Source organism: Poeciliopsis prolifica, unplaced genomic scaffold (assembly GCF_027474105.1).
Source record: "Poeciliopsis prolifica strain line A6 unplaced genomic scaffold, Auburn_PproV2 SCAFFOLD049, whole genome shotgun sequence".
Classification (NCBI taxonomy): Eukaryota; Metazoa; Chordata; class Actinopteri; order Cyprinodontiformes; family Poeciliidae; genus Poeciliopsis; species Poeciliopsis prolifica.
The window spans coordinates 1,402,290-1,410,000 of NW_026562424.1; the positions used below are offsets into that span (position 1 = coordinate 1,402,290).

A 7,711-nucleotide genomic window follows, 5' to 3' on the forward strand; every position below is an offset into this window, starting at 1 on the left:
CATCCAATGACTTATTTTTTTCAGTGCAGCGATGTCCTCTCAGCCTGCTGGTTCTTCTCACTTGCTGTGGACAAAAGACCCAGACTGTCTTTGCCTTTGCCTATTTATGTTCTGTCCTCCTGCTGTTGTGTGCGGGGAGCGAATTACATGGTTTCTCAAGTATGTAACCACTTTATACTAGGCTCTCTGTCCTTCCATATTTGGTCGTCCATTGCTCCCTACGTTATAGTTTCCTGGCTGTTTTCCCAGAACATTCTAACCAGGTCTTTCTGCTTGTTATCAGAACATGCCCAGGCTTGTCTCCTGTCCCATAGACTGTCCCTATTCCTCCTTTATTCTGATTTCAGTTTTCTATGTTTTACACAGAATCATGACTTTATCACATAACTTCATCAACACAATCATGATTAATACATTCCTTCAATCATTACTTCTTTTCACTTTGATTCGGCGTGATTATACATTCAATTGTGATTTCTTGTTTTTAACTGATTTATAAACAATCAACTTCAGATTTTACTTACTTCATAATCATTATACTCTTACATAAAACATAACATAATACATATTTCATAATTATTGTTGAATACAAGATTACTTCAGTCTCATAGGCCCGTTTTGATCTGTTTTCTGCATGAACCCTGGACAGATCTCACCTCTTCATACCAGTTTTCCTGACACCACCCAGGATGCATCAGCCTGTTCCTGCAGCAGCGTCAGGCATGGAAACAACCAGAGGCCTTCTGTGTCCTGCCAGGGTCAGAGGTCACCCTGGGACAGAGCCGGAGGTTTAAGTTCCTTCGGGCTGATTCTGATTTTTTTGCTCCTGCCATTAAAAGACACTCTGTGGTTTCGGTGTCAGATAAAGGTTTAAGTTTGAATCTGTCCTGTCAGCAGCTTCTGCTTTTGGTGGAATAAAGAACTGTTCAAAGTGAGGAACCCCGGCAGAGACGACGGCGACACAGCAGGTTGTTCAGCTTGTTTCTATGAATCTGAGTAAACAGAGAGGAAGCAACCAAACACTTTAGTGCTGAGAAATGAGACCATGGCTTGTTTTAAAGGAAAACTTGCTTTATATTGATAAATAGCTATAGTTTGTTTTTTACTTATACGAAAAATATTTTGTGATAAATGAAATAATCAGCCAATGGAGCTATAACTTTTCCATCAATATTAAGAAATTACTGACAAGTTATTTGTAAGTTAATTCTGTCTTCTTTCAGATAGATAAATTTCATTTATTGTCATTAAACAGGATTCAACAAAATTTCCATTGCAACTCCCGTGCAAAAAGTCAAATATATACAATAAATAAAATAAACACACAATAATAACAATATATACATCTAAAATGAACTAAAAGGCCTCCAACCACACTAAAGAAGAAGCAGCAGGTCCAATTGTGGCAACGTGCAGAACAATGTGGGGGTAAAATATTGGGTTTGTGTTTTTGCAGTGTGCTGACTTGGTATCGATATTTTGGACCGATTTGGTGGTTCTTGCAGGTCTGAGTGTTTCCTGAACCACTGAATCAAAGTTTAATATCAATAATCTCACTGGAACATAAAGTAAGTGAATAAAACTTTATCCCGGCAGCTTCTTTCTCAAAGGCATGACAATTAAAGAAAACATGATTTAAACTAAATAAAGACCCTGCAGATTCTCTCTGCCTTCATGACCCACTTTCCTCTCTTTGTTCAGCACCGTGTGTTAACAAGGCGAGGCAGGAGGCGGCTTTATTTCCCCTGGTGGAGGGACAGTGGGCAGGAACCCAGAGCGGGAATCCAGAGCGGGAACCCAGAGCGGGAACCCAGAGCGGGAACCGAGCGATGCAACCCTTAAAGAGCTGCAGCTACAAGAGCTGCTATCCTGGCGCCCTGAAGAGGCTGATGTGCTGGATTCCTGTGCGTCTGCTGCGTGCATTAATGTGTTTAATTCAGCCTTTCACCTCCTCTTCTCTCTGAATGGGCCTTAAAAGCAAGGATGAGAGCATAAACGCTGCTCACCGCTGCACTTCTTACATAAACCGCGTTGAGGTCACATGGATTCATTACTTCACTGAACGTTTAAGAACATAAATGGTTTGTTGAATATCTCACTGTTTAACTTTCAGCTTTGAGGTTTAAATGCTGACTTTTGAAGGCAGAGCGATGCTGGTGATGTGTTTCACCCAGAGGGTCACAGATGGTGCTGCAGCGAGACGTTGAGCTGCCACAAACAAACAGGCTTTACCGGGATTCACAGCGACTGCCAAGGATTTCAGCTGCAGAACAAACTGCCAGCCCAGAAATCTCTGCTCAATTCTTCACTTCTGATTGTCTTTCAAGGGGCAGTTTTATGTGATTTCCAGGCATTTTATAGCACAATCAAGTAACTATGGTACCTTCAGTTTTTATAAAAATGCTACATATATCAAATATGACTTTAAAAAAATTAACTTCCTGATTTAACGCCTTGAAATTGGGGTCTCTGCCTCTTTAAGAGCTGCTGCTCTTTCTGAAGCTCTGCCTACAGGAAGTCATCCCAACATGGCTCCTCTATTTACCCTTTAATGTTTTTACCAGCGTTACTCTGAGCAGCAGCTCCTATAAGAAGCTCTGCAGCTGTTTGCTAATTGCTGCTGGCTAGTCTGAAGGAGCTGAGTGGGGCTGGGGGTCTGCGCCTCCGGGGCCTTTTCAAAATCACGACATTTTCAAAAGTCAAAAATTTGGGAATTTTCAAACTTGGAAACATTCGATTTATTTTCTAAAACATTTCAGAACTTTTCAAAAATGTTCTGACAGTCATGACAAAATGTGAGTTTTTTGGCAGAGATGTACTCCTATTTTTTCTATTTATGGCCCAAATATGCTGTTGTACATTTATGACGTTGATGTGTGTCAGAATAAAAATGAGTTTCTCATTTCCCACTTGCAGTACAAAAACCAATCGGGTTTCAGTTCTGGGACCAGCAGCTCCTCTAGGTTCTCCAGGTGGGTTGAAAGCATCACGAATCTGTTTAGAATAATTGAGATTTTAACACGTTGAAAGGTAAATACTTCAATACATTTTAATGTTGAACCACTTTTAGATTTTATTTCTAAGAAGTTCTGAAAAATATGTCGTTTTTCATCCATTTTAAAATTCTGTGTGTTGGTTTATGAGGCGCCAAGCTTACTAATATTTAACCAATCAAGTTAAATGATCAGATAATCAGTTCAGGGGCAGCAAAGCCTGCAGCACTGCAGCAGGTTCAAACACAACACTTTATTTCTAAACTGTTGGGCCCAATACTCACATCTACAGTCTCATTTTTCCTGATCTATGAACTTGTTTTACTTATGGATCTTTTAATGGAATTAATTATTTCATAGTATTGAACGATATTCCCATGACATAGAACAATAGGCCTCCTATTTACATTTTGCAGTAAAAACCTTCAGTTTATTCCTGCAGACTCACTGCAGATGCAGCTGCTCTGCTGCTGACAATCTACATCCTTCAAAACAAGAAATCTGAAAATTAAACACAGTAAGAGCGTAAACTGAAAAGTTTAAGGTACAAAGTGTCATAAAAACATCCAGGTGGCCTGGCTGACCAAATTTAACCAAACTAAACCACTTTATTGCTGTAACATAACCTTCAGACGCATTTAAAACAAAACATTTTGATTAGTCATTAGAAACAAGCTTATAAAAACTCATTAATAAGCTTTAAAATTATTACATGTGTGAATGAAATACTGTTTTCTGGCAACGCGTGTTTTCTTTGTTGAAAAGTTAAAAGAATAAAAGTTTTCTGTTTTCTTCCTTGTAGATTCTAAATAAATTTATAGCAAAGAAAAAGTCAAAAAAGAGCAGAAATTTCCATCACTGCGTATTAATACAGTAAATTCACTGTAAGTTGTTTATCAACCACCAATAAAACCAAGAAGAAGAGGAAGGATCCCATTAGCAGGGCCTTTTGCAGTTACTCTAATATTGTTCATAATTAAAAACACACACAATAGAATTGTGTTTGTATCTTTCATAAACATAAACTTCATTTTCCAAAACCATTTTTAATTAGTTTCATAGAGAGTTGACATGGAGAACATATAACATGGATTTGAGTCTCATTCCTGCATGTTTCATGAAATAAACGTGTTTCCGCCTCGTCGCTCTGCTGATGGCGGGCGGCCATTTTGAAACCGGAAGTCAGCTGCCAATAACTGGCGGTAGACGGAGTGGTTTCCAGTTCCCCAGTGGAAACTTCTGATGGTTTTCTGTGGATTTATCTGACTGGACAATCTGATTTTTTTAGTAAAGATGTCACTATCTCAAACAGGAAACGGAAATCCAACGGCTTCCGGGCTGCGTCACCGCCTCCAGCGGTAAGAACGTCCATCTTCTCTCCATCAGTTACAGAAAAATATTCATCATTTCCGGTTTTATGGAACTGAGTTCAGTAGGAAACCTTTCTAGTGTGACGTGGATCTTTTTGATGACGCATTCAGCTCCACAGGAGGTCAGAGCAGCTGTTCAGTTTTTCTTTAACCGCATTGGATTAAAATAAAGACGGTAAGAGGTTCAAATGAAGCTGCATGGTGACGTTTGTGACGTCAGTTCACAGCAGTTAAACCACGTTAGCCTGTTAGCTGCTGAGCTATTAGCACCAGCTAGTGCTAGCTGTGTTTAGCTAGTGTGAGAAATGATGTTTGTCCTTTATTAATTTTATCATGAAGTGTCTTTACTCTCACTGGATTCTCCATCCATTGTGAGAAACTTTAACCAGAAACTCACAGACACACTTGCAGGTTTTGTTAAATTTAATAAGTTTTAATTTGAAAATAATTGATTTGCTAGATTTTTTCTTTTGCATTGTTATATCTTTTTATTATTTATGTAAATTATTTTTATTTTAAAATACCAACACTTCCACATAACTTTATCCTTTGATTTGTCTGAATTTCAAATATTAAATATTTAATGTTTTGATCCATTAATTCGTACTTGAATCTCCTTTTTACCAAATATTTTTATGTATAAGTAGTGCCACCATCTTCTGGCGAGACTTTTATGCAATATTCATGTTTTTAGATGAACTACGGTCTCAGAATCGCTCCATTAGGAAAACACTGGAGGCAGAAGTAGAAAATAAATGCATGGATCATTCTGCTTGACCTAAATATTTCTCATTTTGTAAACCAGGTCACAGGTTATTCTCTCCTGCTCACAGTTGGTTAGAAATGACTAATTATTAGCCAGTTTTTGGGTTAATGACCTGGTTTTATGTTGACCCATTACCCAGCACTGCCTGACTCTGGTTAGCAAAGTAAACCTGCAACTATAAAATCAAATATTTTTATTTTACAAATACCTCAAAGCTTCTTAAAGACCACAAAGTCATCAAATCTGAACAGGAAGGGAATAAATGAGCAAGAAACATTTGACAGGATGAATTTAACAGATTAATGGAGGGACTCACATAATGAGAGAGAGAGGGAAAGAGAGAGAGAGAGGGAAAGAGAGAGCGAGGGAAAGAGAGAGAGGGTTCGGTGGAGCAGAGAGGAGTTGAAAGAGTGTGTGTGAAGGAAACGCTGTGCAGCTCAGGATGCTCCCGAGAAGATGAGAAAATGTGATCTAAACCACTTTTTCCTCCTCGTCTCTCAGATCCTGCTCTGGTTTTCCCGTCTTTTTGTGTTTCATCAAGACGAAGGTTGAGGACCGGGAAGGAGCTGCGACCCAACCAAAAGGTATTGTCTCTTTTTCTGCTCATTTACGACCTTTAATCAGCTGGAGTTCACAGCGAATGCAAAAGATTCAGGATGAAAACAGGAGAAAGTTATTCTGGAAACGGAGATAACAGGAGCTGCTCATGTCGTCCCATTGGGTCACATGGCTTCACATGGCTTCACATGTTTAATGGAGGTGTGGAGGAAGAGCAAAGTGGGGCATGGTGGGATGATCACACTGAAAACTCTGCATTATTACCAGGTTTCACTCCAGAACCTCCCCACCAAACACCAGTCGGTTCTACTGGACCCACTGGGCGGTGTCGCTGGATCAATCCCACAGAATTGAGACATTATTCTTCTGGATTTGACTTTACAGCCGTAATGAAATCCCTGGTGACGAGTCAGGAGTTTGCATCATGTTCATTATGAATCATAACTGAGTTTTCATTCAACACAAAGTCATTTATGACCCACTAGTGGAAAAAGGAAAGGAACGTGGAAGCAGGATAGACGCTCACTGAGCTTCTCCTCTGAAAAGCACAAAAGTTTCTTTTATTTTACATAAAATCTGTAATAGAACATTAGCTGAAGCTGTGGAGATTCCTGTTCTGGAAAATGTTATAAAAATTATACAAATACATTTTAAAAAATTATGAAGTCGAATTTTATTCATAGACTCACTTGTTCTTATTTATTCTCTGGGTTTTTCATTCATGTTTTGATGTAAGATGACTTTGTGCCTTTGTTTGATATGATTCATTGGGGCTCCAGGGGCGCAGCCAAAGGTTTTCAGGGGTGGCCATGGCCCATCCCACCTCCTCCTCTTGGGGGCGCCGCAGTTAAAACGTGAAGTAGAAAACTCTCCACTGATTGTAAAATCACAAAAACATTATCACATTAAGTTAAAAAAATTATTCTATGTTTGAGCAATAAATCTAACACAGCAACATCCGCTAACAGTGATGGACTAAAAGCTGATTTTCTCAGCTCAAAATAAAATAAAGCTATAAATATCTTTGGTGTTGAGCTAATATGTCTATTTGTTCAATTATTTAGCAGCAAAAAAAAAGGTTTCGGAATTGAAAATATTGCTTACTTTGTCAATTTTTGATTAAAATGTGATTAATTTCAGGTCCTGCAATTAACTCGATTAACTGCAGGAGTCCAGTCACTATTATACATGCATACATATATAAATAGATAGATAAAAATGACAAAAAATAGAACTCAATAGTGACCAAATGTCTGAAATCAATATTTGTTTATTTTCAAGTGAATTCAAAAAAACGTACTTCTGACAGTTTGAGCTGTTAGCCAAAAAGTCTTATTGATGTTTGGGAGCTTAATTGTACTTATTTGTTGCTGCCAAAAATATCTTCTCAATCCAAACAGAATTTTATTCTGGTAAAAAAAAAAAAGTATAATTGAGAGGAAAAAGTGTTGGAACTGGGAGGTGAGACGAGCCAAATGGGAACTCATCAACACCTCGTGCCTGCTTGCAGCTTGCAGCACGTCAGCTGCTGGAAAAGGTGGAAATTTCTCACGTCTGCAGAAACAAACCGCACGTTCACACCGGCCTGGCCGGTCCCAGGCCCGGCAGAACCAACCCGGTTACGCCACCTCTCTGCTCCGTTTCATCATGTGATGCAGAATTGACTGAACTTCTCGGGAGCAAAAGCAAAATGAGCAATACTTTAACGGCACAGCCTCTGCTGGAGAATTGGACCGTGGGGAATTAATTTGGGAAAAGCAGCAAACAAAGTGGGCAATTTGGAGCCGAGTGAGCAGAGAAAGATTAATGACTTCCTCACAACACAGAACAATTGATCACAACGGAGCAAACAGAACCAGGAGAAGACGGGAGGTTCAGTTTACCAATTTCAGTTCAGTCCACTTTGACCAACTCCGGTCCGCTTTGACCTACTCTGGTCTGCTTTGACCAACTCCGGTCCGCTTTGACCAACTCCGGTCCGCTTTGACCAACTCCGGTCCGCTTTGACCAACTCCGGTCCGCTT

At 39.3% G+C, this 7,711-nt stretch overlaps 1 protein-coding gene across 1 annotated transcript in view; it reads left to right on the forward strand.

Moving 5' to 3' along the window:
- The first annotated feature begins 5,516 nt into the window (after window positions 1–5,516).
- LOC129377637 (SH3 and multiple ankyrin repeat domains protein 1-like) overlaps window positions 5,517–7,711 on the forward strand; it is a 51,111-nt gene continuing 48,916 nt past the window's right edge. Inside the window, exon 1 of the mRNA XM_055057733.1 lies at window positions 5,517–5,713. The gene's annotated coding sequence lies outside the window, so the exon portion shown is untranslated. The remainder of the gene's footprint in view (window positions 5,714–7,711) is intronic.